The 18,689-nt window shown below is 39.2% G+C and overlaps 1 protein-coding gene across 2 annotated transcripts in view; it reads right to left on the bottom strand.

Annotated features, from left to right (window-relative positions):
* AK5 (adenylate kinase 5) overlaps positions 1-18,689 on the bottom strand; it is a 259,170-nt gene that overhangs the window by 178,505 nt on the left and 61,976 nt on the right. The gene's annotated exons all lie outside the window — the stretch shown is intronic.

Below are 18,689 nucleotides of genomic sequence, written 5' to 3' on the forward strand. Positions count from 1 at the left end.
GTACAGAAGTTCTCTGGAGGTACTGAGCCTTGTTCACAGATGAACACATGGAGGCTTAAGGAGGCTATGTAGGATCTGAACCTATCTGACTCCCAAACTTGGTTATTATGTCTCCTTCCAAAGGTATTTTAAAAAGACTTAGCACTGGTACAGAAAGTCTCTGACATCCTTGATAAATGGTAGCTATGATGATAATGGGGGCTTCCCTGGTAGCTCAGCTGGTAAAGAATCTGCCTGCGATGCTGGAGACCCTGATTTGATTTTTGGGTCAGGAAGATTCCCTGGAGAAGGGATATGCTACCCACTCCAGTTGAGCAAGCTCCGGGAGTTGGTGATGAACAGGGAAGCCTGGCATGCTACAGTCCATGGGGGCACAAAGAGTTGGACACAACTAAGTAACTGAACTGAATTGATGCAATAAAAATGTACTACAAAAAGGATGAAAGAAACATCTTGTAAAATCATCACCTAGTGGCAAGCAAAGTTAAGATTTTGCTATATTTCCTCCAAGATTAAAAAAGTATAATGTTACAAGATAAAATTGGCACATTTGTATGGCACTAAAAGTCTTTGACAACATCACTCAATGTTTATAAACATTTCATTGTTTGAATGTACCACTACTGAATAGTTCTCTTATTGTTAGACTTTATTTCCTTTTTTGGTTCTTGTAAATTTATTAATTCATTCAACAAATGTTTATGGAACACCTCCCATGTACCACTTTTCTCAGTTCAGTTCAGTCACTCAGTTGTGTCCGACTCTGCGACCCCATGGACTGCAGCACACCAGGCCTCCCTGTCCATCATCAACTCCCGGAGTTTACTCAAACTTAAAACCATTGAGTCGGTGATGCCATCCAACCATCTCACCTTCTGTTGTCCGCTTCTCCTCCCACCTTCAATCTTTCCTAGCATCAGGGTCTTTTCAAATGAGTCAGTTCTTCGCATCAGGTGGCCAAAGTATTGGATTTTCAGCTTCAGCATCAGTCCTTCCAATGAGTATTCAGGACTGATCTCCTTTAGGATGGACTGATTGGATCTCCTTGCAGTCCAAGGGACTCTCAAGAGTCTTCTCCAACACCACAGTTCAAAAGCATCAATTCTTTGGCACTCAGCTTTCTTTATAGTCCAACTCTCACATCCGTACATGACCATTATTCTAGGCATTATGATATAGGAATGAATAAAATATACAAAAAATTCCTGTCTTCACAGCACTTAACTATCTAATAGGGAGGGGCAGACAATGAGTAAAATAAATAGTATATTAGAAGGTAATAAATGCCCTGGAGAAATAAAATAAAGGAGGTAAAGGGGATAGAAAGCATAGGTGAAAGTATGTTTCAATTTTTAATAATGGGTCAAGTAAATCTTAAAGAAAAGGCAACATCTAAACAGAGACTCGAAGGGAGTAAGAAATAAGCCAAATGGCTATCAAACAAGAGCATCCTAGGAATAGAGGACAGCAAAAGCAAGGCCCTGTGGGGAACTGTGTCTGCATCATGCTGAGAACAGGAGGGAGCACAGTCAGTGAAGTGAATAAGCAAAGAGGAAAGGAGATACGAGGTCAGAGCAGTAACAGGATACCACAGTAGACACAGGGCCACTGTTAAAGGCCCTATGCTGTTAAAACTTCAAACAAGGGAGTGACATAATCTAATTAGCTTTCAAAAATATTTCCTTGGGCTGTTATGTGACTAGTTTTCAGGGGACACAGTTGAAGCAAGGAGATCAGTTAGGAGGTTATTACAATAATCCAAGATGGCTGGATGGCATCACTGACTCGATGGACATGAGTTTGAGTGAACTCTGGGAGTTGGTGATGGACAGGGAGGCCTGGTGTGCTGCGATTTATGGGGTCGCAAAAAGTCTGACACGACTGAGCGACTGAACTGAACTGAACTGAACAATAATCCAGGAGAGAGTTTATGTAGCCGGGACTAGGGTATAGTGATGGAGGTCTTGAGAAACAGTAAGTTTTGATATATTTTGAATGAAGAGCCAATAGGATTTGGGACAGACTGGATGTAGGGTGTGAGATGGAGAGGAGTCAAAGATTATTAGATTTTTTAGCTTAAGTTACTATTGGACAGAGGTGCTATCCAAATGAAAAGAAGACTGAAATAGAGTAGGGTTGGCGGATATTTAGGGTGGGAGATCAGGAGACAGGTCAGTCGGTACAGTAAAGTCTGAGATGGGTATTAGACACCCAAATGGAAAAGACATCAAGTAGATGGTTGGATATGAGAGTCCAGAGTTCAAGGAAGAAGTTGAACTTGGAGATATAATTTGGAAGTCAGAATTTATAGACATGAGGGTGGATGAAATCACTAAGCAAGTGAATATATCTTTGATAAATATTCTTGTTCATAAACACTTATCTTTATCTATAGTTATTTCATCAGAACAGATTTCTAGGAGTGAAATTATTAAGTCAAAAGGCATTTCATTGCCAAGGCTCTTGATATATTTGCCAAATTATTTTTCAAAGTGGCAACAATTTAAATTACCAGCCAACACTGAATATTATACTTTAAATAATCTTTTTTAATTTGACACATACAAAAATAGAGTCTTACAGAAAATAAATTTATGGTTACCAAAGGGGAAAGGTGGAGTTGGAGGGGTAAATTAAGAGTTTGGTGCTAGCAGATACACATTGCTATATATAAAATAGACAAATAACAAGGTTCTACTGTACAACACAGGGAACTATACTCAATATCTTGCAGTAAATTATATAAAGAAGAATATATGTATATATATATCTATATTTATATATGACTGAATCATTTTGTTGTACACTAGAAAATAATACAACACTCTAAGTCAACTATACTTCAACAAAACAAATTAAAAATAGTCTTATTTTTTATTTTTCTGATGACTAGTGAAGTAAAAACTTTTATGATGTGTTTGTTGATCATTTCTTCTGTGCATTGGCTAATAGCTTGCTTAGAGTAAGATTTCTGTTAGAGTACCTTTTAAAAAATTGTAATTTGCATAATTTATAGCTTTATTATTTTGATTAATTATTTATAATCTTTTGCTTTTTAGATACAGGATAAAGAAATACGAGCTAAGAAGAGGGATCCCACTGGCACCAGGGTGCCATTTCAGGTAATTCACAAGTTGCAACATTTTATTTGCTTGGTGTCTGTGATATTGAGATTTATAATAAGAAATAGTTATGTGATCTTGGTCCCAGTTTTCAGAACAGAGTTCCTAAAGCCCTTAGAATTTCCTAAGTGGTGACAACAATTAAGATGTCTTTTGTTATGTTAATGAGATGACTTTTGCACCCCACCCAAAAGTAGGCTGCCCTAAAGAAATTGCCAAGGAATTAGAGGCTTGGAGCTTCCAGCCCCACCCCCATTTCTATCAGGGAAGGGAAAGGAGTGGAACTGGGTACTGAGTTCAGCCACTAACAGCCAATTTAATCCATCATGCCTCTGTAATGAAGTCTCTGTAAAAACCCAAAAGAAGAGAGAGGGTTTGGGAACTTCCAGGTTGGTGAATACATGGAGATTTGGGGCAAGCAGTGTGCTCTTAGCCATGCCTCAGACCTTTTCTCCATGTGCATTTCTTCTGTTTTGTTGTTCCTGACTTCTATCCTTTTTTAATAAACCAGTAATCTAGTAAATAAAATGTTTCTCTGAGGTTTATGAGTCGCTCTAGGAAACTAAATTGAACTCAGGTTGGGGGTCACTGGCATCTCCAATCTATAGTTAGTGGGTCAGAAGCACAGGTGACAGCCTGGTGTCTGAAGTGGAGGAGAGGACAGTCTTGTGGGATAGAGCCCTTAAGTGATGGAATCTGATCTAATTTCCCAACAAACAATACCAGAACTGAGTTGACTTGTAGGACACTCAGCTAGTATTGGAGCATTGCTTGTTGCTGTGGGGACCCTTGCTTGCCCCCAAGCACACATATAAATGTTGGAATTGGATCTAGAACTTTTAGCAGCTTTAAAGTATTAAAGTACTGAACTACAGTTGGGGAAGCATATATAATAGAGCCTATTATTAAAAACACATAGTAAAAAGAAAAATCAAAACAGCATAAAAGTTTAAAAATATTAAAACACTGAAGTAAAATTATCTGAAAACTAGAGCTATTGTTAATATTGCTAAGGGGTAGCAAATGTTTACCTCATTGCTAAAATGACTAGCAAACATTTTAGGTAAACTATTTTTTTTGTGCAGTAATACATGGCAGAGAAGAAGACAACAACAGCACATATTTACATAGTACTTATATGCCCAGAGATGTTTTAAGGGCTTTGTTGATACTGCCTCATTTTTTCAACAATTCTATTAGGTAGGCATCAGTTAGAAACTCTTAAAAAAAAAAAAAAAAACTTTATTCATTTATTTATTTTTGGCCCTCTGGGTCTTCGTTGCTGCTTGGGCTTTTCTCTAGTTGTGGTGAATGGGGGCTACCCTCCAGTTGCAGTTCATGAACTTCTCATTGTGGTGGCTTCTCTTGCTACGGAGCACAGGCTCTAGAGTACAACAGCTTCAGCAGTGGTTCCTGGGCTCTAGAGTGCAGGCTCAATAGTTGTGGTGCATGGGCTTAATTGCTCCACAGCATGTGGAATCTTCCTGGATCAGGGATTGAACCCATGTCTCTGGCATTAGAAGTAAGGTTCTTTACCACTGAGCCACCAGGAAAGCCTTAGGAACCCCTTTTATACAGGAATTATTTGAACCCCAGATAGGTTAAGCAACCTGCCCAAGATGCCCTGGCAGAATTGGGATTCTAAGGCACACAGTCTGGTCAAGAGTGCAGACTGTTTCAGTTCTGCCTAACAGCTATTATTTCATCTACTCTTGATGTGTGTTTAGTTGCTCAGTTGTGTCTGACTCTTTGCCATCCCATGAACTACAGCCCACCAGGCTTCTCTGTCCATGGGGATTCTCCAGGCAAGGAAACTGGAATGGGTTGCCATGCCCTCTTTCAGGGGATCTTCCCAACCCAGGGATCAAACCCAGGTCTTCAGCACTGCAGGTGGATTCTCTGCCGACTGAGCCACCAGGAAAGCCCTTTGCCATGCCCTCCTCCAGGGGATCTTCCCAACCCAGGAATCGAACCTGTGTCTTCTACATTGCAGGTGGATTCTTTACCACTGAGCCACCAGGGAAGCCCCTGTACTCTTGATAGTGACCTTTAGAAATAGGTTTACCTCCCCATTCTAAAGACAGAGAAACTAGAAACAGGACTTGCTCTGGTCCTGCAGGTAGGAAATGATGGAGGTGGAATTTGACCCAGGTCTCTTTGATACTGTGAAGCTGGGGTTCTTTCCCCTAATATGGCACCTCCTCTTAGGAGATGGTTAAGAGCCAAACTATGTGATACAACATTAAGTGGTAAAGCAATTCAGAAACAGAGGAGATGGACAGAGGCTGGAATAGTCAGGGAAAAGAGGTGAAATAAACAGGATCTGAAGGGAAGGGCAGATGAGAGAGGGCAACTTAGGCAAGAGGGGTGAAAGCTGGGGCACGAACTGAGACAGCCTGTGTGGGGAACATTCAGCAGACTTCTGAATGGCTCCTGGGCTTGTATTGTCTGTCCTGTTCTAGTAATTTTCTTCTGGATTTTATTTTGACATATTAATTATGTGGCCTTCTGTCTCTTCCCCTGAATAAATTGTCTTCCGGTGAATTGCTAACAAACTGTAGCTTCTAAAAGGCAAGACATTTATCTTGTTCATTTTTGACTCTCAGCCTATAAGGACTTACATATTTGTTGAAATCGGTTGAATTGCTCTTTTTGACCTAGTCTAGACTTTTAGATAATATTGCTTACATTCATGAAGTTGTGTCAGTCTCTTCAACTGTGTCCCTTATGCCAGCTTTGAAACTCACTGAAGTCTACCCTAAGACAAAAGCAATGAGATGCAAAACTAAAAGAGAACAACTGTTTCCTCAGCTCCACTTTCCCATCTAAACCACTGCTTTATTTTTCTCCTTTCTCTCACAGTCAAATGTCTTGAGTTCCAACACCTGCCCACCCAGCTCTCTTCTCACCTCCCACTTAACTCCTCTGCCTACTCCAATCTGGTGTCTACTCCAAACAAGCAGTGGACTATAAAATTCTCTGACTACTTTCCAATTTATATCAGGAATGGGCCTTATCTAGTCCATATCTTGCTTGACTTTCCACAGAAGCTACAGTTGACATTTCTCTCCCCGGAGCACTTTTAATTTAGGTATGGTATAGTACCCGGTTCTCCTTTTCTCTCACATCTTTGACTATATTTTCTCCTCTCCTTGCCTCATCTTCCTCCACTTGCTTTAAGATGTTGCTTTTAATTAAGACTCTAGGGCTTTCCTGATTGTCCAGTGGTTAAGAATCCTCCTTGCCATGCAGGGGACACAGGTTTGATCCTTGATCCGGGAAGATTCTGCATGTCGTGTAGCAACTAAACCCACACACCACAACTGTTGAGCCTGCTCTCTGGAGCCCACATGCCACAAGTACTGAAGCCCGAGTGCCTAGAACCTGTGCTCTGCCACAAGAGAAGCCACCTCAGTGAGAAGCCCATGCACCACAACCAGAGAAAGCCTGCGTACAGCAAAAAAGACCCAGTGCAGCCAAAAAATAAATAATGAGAATAAATTCATTAGCAAAAAAGACTCTAATGTTCCTCATGCAATCTAACCACCACTAACAACACATACTTATTGAATTAATGAATGGACCAACAGCTAGTAACTTCCTTGGGCTGAGCCCTAAAAAAATCCCTATTTCTTTCTCCTGCTGTTTGCTGTAACTTTTTTTCCTATGCCATTCCTGCACCTTCTACATCTTGCTAAACTCTCTACTTGGTCCCATTCCCAATTTATCCCTGAGCCCCAGCTAATCCAAGATCCATCTCTTGGTCTGTTAATTCAATTCCTGGCTCTGACGAAGTTATTTAACTTTGGACAACTTTGATTGCATGAATTCCCAGTACAGTTCACAGAAAGAGAGAGAAAAAACACTGCTGCTGAATTTGACAGTTGTTTGACATACCATGAAACCAAATAAATAATTTGAAGAAAAGTTAGTGAATCATCCGGGGAGACGTTCTGTAGAGTTCAAGTAAGCTTGTATGTACTTTTTCCTTATGGAAAATATTTCACTGGTTTCCTGTAGATATCATATTGCTGAGTGTTGTTTATCTGAGCTGAATTCTCCCACTTCTTATTTATTTGAACTGGTTGACAATGTTATTTTTTGATCTTTGAGCATATGAGTTCTTAGTAATTTTTATTTTTTTGTTGAATACATGTTATAGTAGGAAAATTTGTTGAGAAAGAGAAGAAAAATAAAGATTAATCTTAATTCCACCTTTCAGACATAGGCAAACTTGGGAATTTTCCATAGTAACATAATTATGTAAAAATACTCCTTATAAGCTTCTGGCAAAAAAATTAAAAAAATTTTTTCTATAGCATAAACTAACAGAATCTTAAGAAATTTTCTCATTTTGCAATTCCTTTTTTTTAAGTCAAGGGAGGCTTTCATTATAAAATACTAGTTTTAATTTAAACCAATCATTATAAATGATCTGAGTTTACAAAAGTAGACAATTTTCTCCACTCCTGCCCTTTTTTGTTTTTGGAGGAAGACTGGAAATTTACTATTTGACTGGCAAATCACATTATTGGGAGTAAAATTATAATTATGTCTGAGGTAAGAAAAAATTCTCTGAAGCATGAATCATTTTAAAATGGAAAGAGCCCAGGATAGAAGGAATTGAAGATCTGAGAACTCTTTCTAAATAATTAAGGCTAAGTTCTACCCATAGTCAAAAGAAGAGCTTAACTCCCTGCTTTCCTCGAATGTTTTCATAGTTTAGCTTCATTTCTGGGACCAGACTGTAACTCTCTGGGCTCAGGAGCTGTGTTGAGTCTTTTCTGGATCCACACCATGATTTGCAGAGTGCTCTGTAGATACACAATAAATACGGGCCTTTGACTCCTCAAATCATATGGCTCCAAGTAAATAACAGTCTCATTTACGCGCTCTACAAGCGACTTACAAAGGACTCTCAGCATGCATGTGTGTGCTCAGTCATGTCTGACTCTTTGCGACCCCGTGGACTGTAGCCCGCCAGGCTCTTCTGTCCATGGATTCTCCAGGCAAGAATACTAGAGTGTGTTGCCATGTCCTCCTCCAGGGGATCCTCCTGACTCAAGGACTGAATGTGAGTCTCCTGCATCTCCTGCACTGGCAGGTGGATTCTTTACCACTGAACCACCTGGGAAGTCCACAAAGGAGCCTCACATCTTCTCTAATCAGAACTTCATGTGAATTCTCCCAAGTGAATACACTAGGTCACTCATTACTACTGAGGCTTTAAAACAGAAAATAAGTATCTTGCAAACTTGCTCATGATATAATTTTAAGTTAAAAAATGTTTAATGCAGAGTAAAATATGATTTCAGCTACCATACTATCAAAATATCATAGAAAAACACTACATGGAAAAGATTCAAAATGTTAATAGGTTTTTTTTTTTTTCTGGGTTGCAGAATAATGAATGCTTTTAAACTTGTTTGCATTCCTTACCCCCAACACCCACTCACACATAGGCGCATGCACATACACACACATACACACACCCTCTCCATAAATATTACTTGTTTTAAAAAGGAACATAAGATTTTTACATAAAAAGAATTAAAAACTGAAGTAAGCAGACTCCATCCCCCCCTACTTGATAGAAACTTGAAAGCTGCTCATCCTTCAGGCAGATCTGCTTGCCAATGTTGAGAAGGAAAAGGATAGAAAATAACATAGCGTGCATTTGCCAAGACAGATTTGTGGTTGACATTTCTTCTGAAAAATGTCTCCATTAAAATAAGTAACTGTTGATGTTGTCTCCTGATTTAGTCATTTTGAAAAATAATGAGTAGTTACTGGATTTCAGAACTGGATTTCAGTTTTCCCATGGAGCCCATCACTTTGAAATGGATATACCTTAGACATTATGAGCACATGATGAATTTATCACAGGGCATAGTCATCTTCCTAACAACATACTTGCATGATGTCATTCAGCACAGTGAAGAGCTCAACAAATGTAAACTACATTCATTAAGAGTATTTTGGGTATATTTTGATTAGACTTGTTTCTAAGTATTTTAGAGTTTGGATGTCATTCATTTAAACACTCAAGTGATAGAGTGTTTTATTCACATCATTTCTAATCTTAATTAATCTCGCAAGTCAGTAAACTTCATCCCATTTTACAGATGATGATACCCCAGTTCAGAAAAGTTAAGAAACTTGCTGGGATTCAAACCCTGGCATTTGTGACTTCAAAGCTAGCCTTTGGCCCATGATACTACACTATGTTTTGCTGAATGTCATTAAAATTTTTTTTTAAATTTATTTATTTTTGGCAGTGCTGGGTCCTCGTTGCTGCATGAGCTTTTCTCTGGTTTCAATGAGCAGGGGTTACTCTCCTGTTGTGGTGCTCAGGCTTCTCATTGTGATGACTTCTCTTGTTGCAGAGCATGGGCTCTAGGGCACTTGGGCTTTAGTAGTTGTGGCTCCCGGGCTCTAGAACACAGGCTCAATAGTTGTGGCTCGTGGGCTTAGTTGCTCCGTGGCACATGGAATCCACCGGGATCAGGGATCGAACTTGTGTCTCCTGCATTAGCAGGTGGATTCTTTACCACTGAGCCACTAGGGAAGCCCTGAATGTCATATTTATCACTGAATTTCTTTCAGTATTTCCCTAGTATTGGGTTCCTTTGGATACACTAGAGACTTAGCAGGATTTTTAAATGATATAGTCACGAACAAATGTATGGAACCAGCAGCCCTACCTACTGTTCTTGGTGTCTGAGACCATCCTCAGGGAGGTAGAAAGGGGAAAGAAATCAAGAAAGTGAAAGCAAAATTGGAAGAAGAAAAGAGAGAAGAAAAAAATCAACATCAAGTGTCTATAAAATAGCTTCTGAAGGGCTTTTAAAGCTGGAAACAGGTTTGGCAATGCTTCTTTTAGACTGTTCAGCTGGATTCAATTTTTTCAGTTCATAGGAACTGCAACAGCTACCTTTAAAAAATGTCACTGGATTATAGGAATTTCTATTTTTTCATAAATCTGATATAATAAAAGAATCAAGATGAGAAAGTAACACAGGACATGTGGTTGCTATAGCATTAATAATACGTCTGGCCAGTTAGGAGGCAATAATTTCCAAATAATAATAATGAGTGCATGCTAAGTGGCTTCCGTAATGTCTGACTCTTTGTGACCCTATGGACTGTAGCCCTACAGGCTCCTCTGTGCATGGGATTCTCCAGGGAAGAATACTGGAGTGGGTTGCTATGCTCTCCACCAGTGGATTTTCCCAACCCAGGGACTGAACCCACATCTCTTATGTCTCCTGCATTGGCAGGTGGGTTCTTCACCACTAGCACCACAGTCATGCCTAATTAGTGCTTTCTCTGTGCTGGGCACTGTATTGAATGCTTTAATTACCTTTTCTCATTCAATCTTCACAATGAACCTAGAAGGTACATAATATGAGATTTACTTTTCCAGGGTCATAACCGAGGACCTGAGAGTTTCCATAACTTGAATAAGGCCAAGAGCTGGTTAAAGCTCTACAACCATCATTGGGTTGCCCCTGAGTGTTTAATCACTGTCCTTGTTTTCCTCCTTTGATAAATGCTGCTACTTTCACTTGGCTGGCCATGTTTATTTTTTCTCTTTATGTCTCCTGTCTAGGATGTGATTAGGGTATTGGCTTAAAACTATGCTTCAGGTGGATTCATGTTGATGTATGGCAAAACCAATACAATATTGTAAAGTAATTAGCCTTTAATTAAAATAAATAGATTAAAAAAGCCAAAGAAATAAAAATAAATAAATAAATAAAACTATGCTTAAGTCAGTAAATATTGAGCATCTACTGCATGCCAGATAGTGTTCTAGGAATTTGGGATATTAGTGGTAAAGAAATCACTCAAAATACTTTCCATCATGGAACTTTCGCTTCATACATTGCATATTCTTTCCGAAATTTGCATTAGTTGAAGAATTCTAATTTACCTTATTAGAGTGTGGAATAACAAAAAATGAAAATCTGATGTGCAATTTAAAAGCTAAATTTTGAATCAAGAGACGTAACACTTAAAAGAAAAAGCATACTTCAGGCATCATAAAGACTAGAAATCTTTTCATTTTTTTTGTTGGCCACATGGCTCGTGGGATTTTAGTTCCCTGACCAGGGGTTGAACCCAGGACCCTGGCAGTGAGAGCAGAGTCTGAACCACAGGACCTCCAGGGAATTCTTTTTTTTTTTAATTTTATTTTATTTTTAAACTTTACAATATTGTGTTAGTTTTGCCAAATATCGAAATGAATCCGCCACAGGTATACATGCAGAATTCTTGAAAGATATAACATAGGATTAACTGCAAGATGTGAAAAAAGGTTTTCAAGCTGAAAGATATTTTCTGGCTTTGTTTTTGCTTTCTCTCCTCCTATACATGGACTTAGGGACTCCAACTTAGGCACTAGAAATAAAATATTGAAGACAACAGTAAAAAGATAAGAAAGGAGACAGTGAAACTGTAAAGACAGAATTATAGTTGAAAAATACTAGAATCATAACGAAGTAGAATTATAAAATAGTGTAATAAAAGTCATGATAGAGATCAAACATGGTGTTGGGGAGGTCATGGGGGCATCTGACCCAGACAGAGTGGTTTCCCCGAGGAAGCCATCTCAAGAGTGACAGCCAGCCAGGTCAAGGCAGAGAGGTGGAGCTGAGCAGGACTGCAGGGAGAGGGAAGAGCTTGGGCAACAGCCCCCAGCTCAAGAGAATGCAGTCTGTGAGCAACTGCAAGTGAGAGATAATAATCTGAGCCAACTGAAGTTTCCTATATTTTTCTCTTCTCTTCCAATTTTAAAGTAGAGCTATCACTTCACAGAAAATGAGTAGAGCAGTGCCATGATAGAACTGTCTATTCATGCAATTTTATTGGGAATTAATTACTTGATAACAAATTTCAGTGTTTTAGGAATTCAGATGGAATTGATGAAATGGAAAGGCAATCAGAAGAAAGCTGCAGATATCTGACACTGCTAACACAGCCAGGAGGACTGCACGGAGATCTTCTGAGACAGAGAGGGTTTAGTTGGAAATTCCTACTTAATTCAGTTGTAAGGGATCATGTCAGTTGTAAGGGATCATGTCATCTTTTGGGACTTCTGTAGGAATGAATTTATCATGAACATATGAAGTCTAAAGCTGTGGTAGAAACACTAAAAATAAACACTATCAAGCATGTATCAACTGAAGGTGGTGTCTGCACTGAGATTTTTAAGCAGAAGTTTCAGGGTAAAAGAAGAAGTTATATTTCACAACAGTCTTGATATGTTCAAACTAAATTTTCAGGGAAGAAACAAGATTTTTAAAAAAAAAAAAAATCCAGTGTTTATTTTTCTCTTCCTTGATCCTGAGTTTGACAGCAAGTGTAGAAATTGAAGCAATACTCTTTGGTATTTTCTGAGAAATCTCTCAAGGTTGCTGACATTTTCAAATAACCTGTGAATTGGCAATGGTTAGAGGCCAGACCACAGAGGAAAGCATGAATTTTTGAAAGCCTCAGTTTAAAACACTACTGAAAAACTACTAATCCAATCCAAATGGAAGAAGTCTAAATGAGGTCTTGTTCACACTAAACTTATTAGAACTAATTCATTCAACACAACTCATAAATTAATGCATTAATTCAACAAATATTGTAAAGCACCCTCTGTATATCTGGTACTGCTCTGGCTGTACAGTCCCTGCTAACTTGGTCACTGAAGAGAATAATAAAGGATCAGGATACAACTTACATATACCCAGGCTTCTTTTCTACAGACATCCTTTTAAATTCAGGGTTGTTTTGCTACTTCATATAGAATATGAAGGACTTCATATAGAATATCTGAAGGATGTCCCTGGTGGCTCAGATGGTAAAGAATCTGCCTGCAGTGCAGGAGAACTGTGTTCGATCTCTGGGTCAGGAAGATCCCTGGAGAAGGGAATAGCTACCCATTCCAGTATTCTTGCCTGGAGAATTTCATGAACATAGGAGCCTGGTAGGCTACAGTCCACGGGGCCACAAAGAGTCGGACACAACTGAGTGACTAACACTTTCAACTTTCACAGAATATCAGAAGACCAAAAACCAGTATCTTCATTAATATTTGAGTACCTCCTATTAACTAGAAGTCTCAAAAGAATTGCCCAAAAAGAAACTGATGAATGAGTATACTTATAAGTTTATTTTATACTTTATGCAATTAAATTCCAAAATTAGGGAGGGGGCAATCAATGAGAAATTAGAATGGTTAATACAAAATTTCTTTTATTTCCCTACTCCTTCCCTGGCTGTTCAGCTCTTCATTCAGTCTTTTCTGTCCATCTATGTCCCATTTCCAATATTGAACTTGGTAATGACAAGGACTTTTAGTAATTCCAAAGGTCTGATTACTTCCTTGAATTTGTGGAGTAACCTCCATAGGTTATCCCAGGGTGTTGTGAGTTCATTCAGTCCCACAGGGGTAATCATGGAGAACACAGAAATAATTTACTCTACCTTGCAGCCCTCTGTGCAACCTTCCATCATCGTAATGGTCAGATGCATTGCGGCTACTCATTTATCCCTTCTCCTGCCTCTCCACCTGAGCTCCTTGAGAGCAAGGGCAGATGCAGAGCAGAGCACCTTGTACAATTTAGGGTTTATCTAACAAAGAACAGCAGGCTCTTGTCCTTACCTGAAATGAGGTAATTTAGGGATAACACCTGGCACATCTAAGGCACTTTAAATAATTTAAATACCTATCTTATGGTGTTGAGTGATTAAAACAGGTAAAGATTAGGAGAGGTAAAGAGGTAAAGCGCTGGCACAGCACTTGCTTGATCTAGTATGGTAGTCCTTCTCCATTTCTCCTAGAATGAGATTTCTCAGTCAACACCTTGTGGTTCCCATTACTGTGGCTTTATCAATATCTTTTCTGACTGTTTTGAGAGGGAGGCTAACCCTTTTCTTAGCTCAATCCCTTGTTATTAACCAAACAGACTCTGTGAGACAGGGTCTATTTCAAACCTCAGCTCCAGTGCATTCCTGAACCTCTCTGAACTTGTTTCCTTCATTAAACTTTAAAGTCTGTTATTAGACTTAGATATAAAGTGGATAGAGGTCCTGAAATAGTAGAAGTACTTACTGAAAAGTAGCTATTATTAAGCACAGACACTTTCTACTTTGCCCATTTTGGAAAGAATTCCTAGCAAACATATTTCTCAATATCTTTTTAAACCAAGAAATGGAATTAAAAAACAACAACAACAACTTTGTAGTGGTTATTGTTGGTTCATCTAACATTTGTCCTCTTTTCCTTTGCTTTTCTCTACATCAGAGGCTGAGAAGTGAAATAACTCATTTTCCAGCCTCTCTTGTAGACAGGTGAAATCATGTGACCCAAAGGAAAAGAGTTAGGACAAATGAGACTAAAGTGGGAGTCAATGAGAGAGGGAGGGGGAATTTATGGGGAAGCTCTTGCTTTCCTAGAGAAGGATACTAGATATTATCCTGGGCTTTTGCCCTAACTCCTTTGTCCTATTTGGAATTCTAGATTTGATGACTAGAGCAGCAGCAGCCAAAGAAACACATCAAAGAGGGTGAAATGAAAAGATGGAGCATGGTTCCTCGATGACACCATTAAGTCACTATACATGGCTTAGATCATCCATCTCTGTACTTATTTTTACACAAGTCAAATAAATCCGCTTGTTTAAGCCATAGCTATTCAACTATTCTATTATTTGAAATAAAAGCATCCCTAACAGGTACAAACTTTTATTTTTGATGGTAACTGACTACAGTGTGGTGGTTTAATGGACTCATGGGGTCACATCTGTAAAATGTATAGTGCTCTCTGCCGTGAAAATAAATTGTTCCAAATGTATCTATATATATTTTTTACTAAATTCATTCATTTATTTACTCAATGAGTTATTTTGAAACAACTACTTGTGGAAAGAATACTTGGTAATTCAATGGACTCTGCTGTCTCTTTGCTTGGATTTTAATATTATCTTACAATGGTTTGGGTAATCATTGTCCTTAATACATTACTCTCCTTTCCTATCCCCTTTCTATTTAATTTTGCCAAGAACGATGTCCAAATAGGAAATCAAAATGGTTAAATTGGTAAAATGTATATTACATCTCTTGCAGGTGATTTATGAGTGCTACTCTTTCACAAGCACTGTTTTGGTCACTCCCAGGTTTTCAGTAGGTCTGGACAGCTGTAGGTCCAGATGGCTGCCCCGTGGAGAAGTGAAGCCTTGTGGCACCCCCAGTCATCGTCTCAGCTCAGGCCCTTGCCAAATTCTTTCAAAATGCTTTCTCCATTCAATGATTTACACACAGCTCCTGGCTTATAATTTTAACTATGTTGTTCCCTCGCTCAGAGCCTTGAAAGCTCACCCCTTCCTCCTTAACTGAGCACTTTCAGACCTTTGTTATGTTGATCTCAGCGCCTCTGTCCCCCTTCCTAATTCTCACTAGTTGCTTATATACCTTACCTGCCTGGCGTCTGCTCATGTTTGCTTATAATGCCTTTCCTTCCAGTTTCTGGGCTCTCTTCCTTACCCCACATATGGTATAGCAAAGTCTTAGAGCACTTATAGCAAAGTCTTCCTTCATCTTTCCAGGAGGAAGTCACTCCCCTGCCCCTGACTGTTCCTCTTCCTGGTCTATTATATCTCTGTGTGTGGCACCCACCTCTTCCTGTACTATATTCAACTTATTTATGTTTACATTACTGCCTACACACAAACTCCATGAAGGCAGATCTATCTCCACATCACCTCTGTATTCCCTATGGTGCCTGATGTGGTCCCTCCTTTGACATGAAATGCTAAGTCACTGCTAAGTCACTTCAGTCGTGTCCGACTCTGTTCGACCCCATAGATGGCAGCCCACCAGGCTCCCCTGTCCCTGGGATTCTCCAGGCAAGAACACTGGAGTGGGTTGCCATTTCCTTCTCCAATGCATGAAAGTGAAAAGAGAAAGTGAAGTAGCTCAGTCATGTCCGACTTTTCGAGACCCCATGGACTGCAGCCTACCAGGCTCCTCCATCCATGGGATTTTCCAGGCAAAAGTACTGGAGTGGGGTGCCATTGCCTTCTCCTTGACATGGAATAGGCTCTGGATAAAACTGTTTGAATGGATGACTATAAAAGGACTGTCATAACAGGGAAGATGAATTGTAAAACTCAGAGTACATAAGGATAGAGTTTTGCCTGAAGCAGAACTGCAGCCATGGCTTTACATTTGATTGCAGAACTGAGTAAGGTCAGAAGATGATGGATGGTGTCGATAAACAAAAATACAAGGCCCACTAATTGGCCATTGCCCCTAAAATTTTCTTCTTGTAATGTGAGTGCAGATTAATCAATTTTATGAATTATCTTAATCATTTTACATCTGTTATCTAGTGAGATCACTGTTTGAAAAACCTCTAAGTGTAATGCACCAACAGAATAAATTTTCTCATTTATTCTTTTCTGAGAAACATAAATGAAGAGATTACTGTTGAACAGAGTGCTTATCAAATGATAAATGCCTGGGTAAAGCAGTAATGGGTTTTCTCTTCAGGATCCAGAGTGCATAAGTGTCATGTTTTAATGAAGGGACAATATTGCAATAACAAGTGCTGCCTCTGGGGTCAGTGCTCTGGGTCTGGGTTGAGGCTCTGATGCTCTTATTGGATCCTGGGCTAGCTACATTTTGGTATACTTCAGTTTTCTCATTTATAAAATAAACATAATAGTAATATCAACTTCATGGAGATTGGTGAGGATTAATGATTTACCATATGTGAAGCACTTTGAATAGTACCAAGCACATATTAAATACTTATAAGTTGTGTGTTATTTTTTAAGATACCATCTACTCATAATATATTTCTGTATTTTCCTCACTGGCAAGTCTTAAATGCCTCTTCTTTTTTTTTTTGTTCATTTAATATAACTATGGGGGCTTCCCTGGTGGCTCAGATGGTAAAGAATCAGCCTGCAATGCAGGAGATATGCATTCGATCCCTGAGTCAGGAAGATCTCCTGGAGAAGGGAATGGATACCCACTTCAGTATTCTTGCCTGGAGAATTCCATGGACAGAAGAGCCTGGCAGGCTACAGTCTATGGTGTTGCCAAGAGTTGGACACGACTGAGAGACTAACACTTTCACTTTCATTTTCAGTTTAACTATAGAACTGCTATTGCTACTGCTACTGCTAAGTCACTTCAGTCGTGTCCGACTCTGTGCGACCCCATAGACGGCAGCCCACTAGGCTCCCCCGTCCCTGGGATTCTCCAGGCAAGAACACTGGAGTGGGTTGCCATTTCCTTCTCCAATGCTTGAAAGTGAAAAGAGAAAGTGAAGTCGCTCAAGTCGTGTCCGACCCTCAGCGACCCCATGGACTTCAGCCTACCAGGCTCCTCCATCCATGGGATTTTCCAGGCAGGAGTACTGGAGTGGGGTGCCATGATATTTAATCCAAGAACTTTACCAAAAATATTATCTTATTCATGTTCCCTATAACTCTCAGTATAACATATTGAAATAAATTAAGACTTAATTCTGGAAGTGTGGAATGTTCCCTGACACCATTGTCATAATTATTGTTCTGATCACAGAGTGTCTCCTGGAGAAGTGACCAGTTCAAAGTGTGTGTATGTATATATTTTCTTGTCAGGAACTGGAGGGCTGAAACAACAGTGTCCAGGAAGCTCTTAGTATGATATGACATTCAGCTACTAACTATCTACCAATCTGCTTTATTTCAATTAAAAAATTATAAAGATGAACCATTGTAGAAGGCAGCCCTCAGGCCTTAAGTTAAAATAGTCTTAGGTAGACTTGTCAATAACAGTTCTTGGAACTGGGATTTTCTTAATGTGAATTTTCCAAATGTATTTGCTTGAATATTATCTTGATTTTATCCACACTACTTATTTCATGGTTATCATATGAAAACCCTAGTTTATACTTAAGGTGATTAAAGAGTCATGTGTAGAGCTTTTTGGACTCTATTTCATGAGTATTTGTAATAATAAAATCAGCAGAAAAATATCTTGTATCCCTTTGGGGCAGGCACCATATTCCTTTTTTAAGTTCCTCCTCATTTTTCCTGTAGACATCTGTATGAAACATCACCATGAGAGTACCACATTTGTGGGTGTGAGAGCTCTTCTCTTCAGGCCCTGACAATAGGTTCACCATTTAATCAGCATCAATTTCCCACTTTGAAAGGAACTGCATTCTCTGAGTCATTTGGTTTGCTCTCTGCCAGTGGAGTGTGAATAGGTCTGATACTGAGTGAGCTTTGGGTGTGGAAAAGTTTTGTTAGGATGCTTGCTTGTTACTGAGACAGAACGACAGAATTAGATATAAATACGGTATCTGCTTGCTCTCCGTTTTGTTTTGATGCTGTTTAGGAACCAGCATAATTTGCCCCAGAAGTGTGGATGTTACTTCGCTACTTTGTGGGGAAATAGCTCTCTCTCAGTGCTTTAATCTTTCTTTCTATACAAAAAAACCTGAGAATGAAATGGTATCATAATTGTATTTTAGTTTTTAGAGCCCACAATAATGAAAGTTATGAAAGTAATCAGATT

The sequence above is a fragment of the Bos mutus genome, chromosome 3 (genome assembly GCF_027580195.1).
Source record: "Bos mutus isolate GX-2022 chromosome 3, NWIPB_WYAK_1.1, whole genome shotgun sequence".
In the NCBI taxonomy this organism is placed as follows: Eukaryota; Metazoa; Chordata; class Mammalia; order Artiodactyla; family Bovidae; genus Bos; species Bos mutus.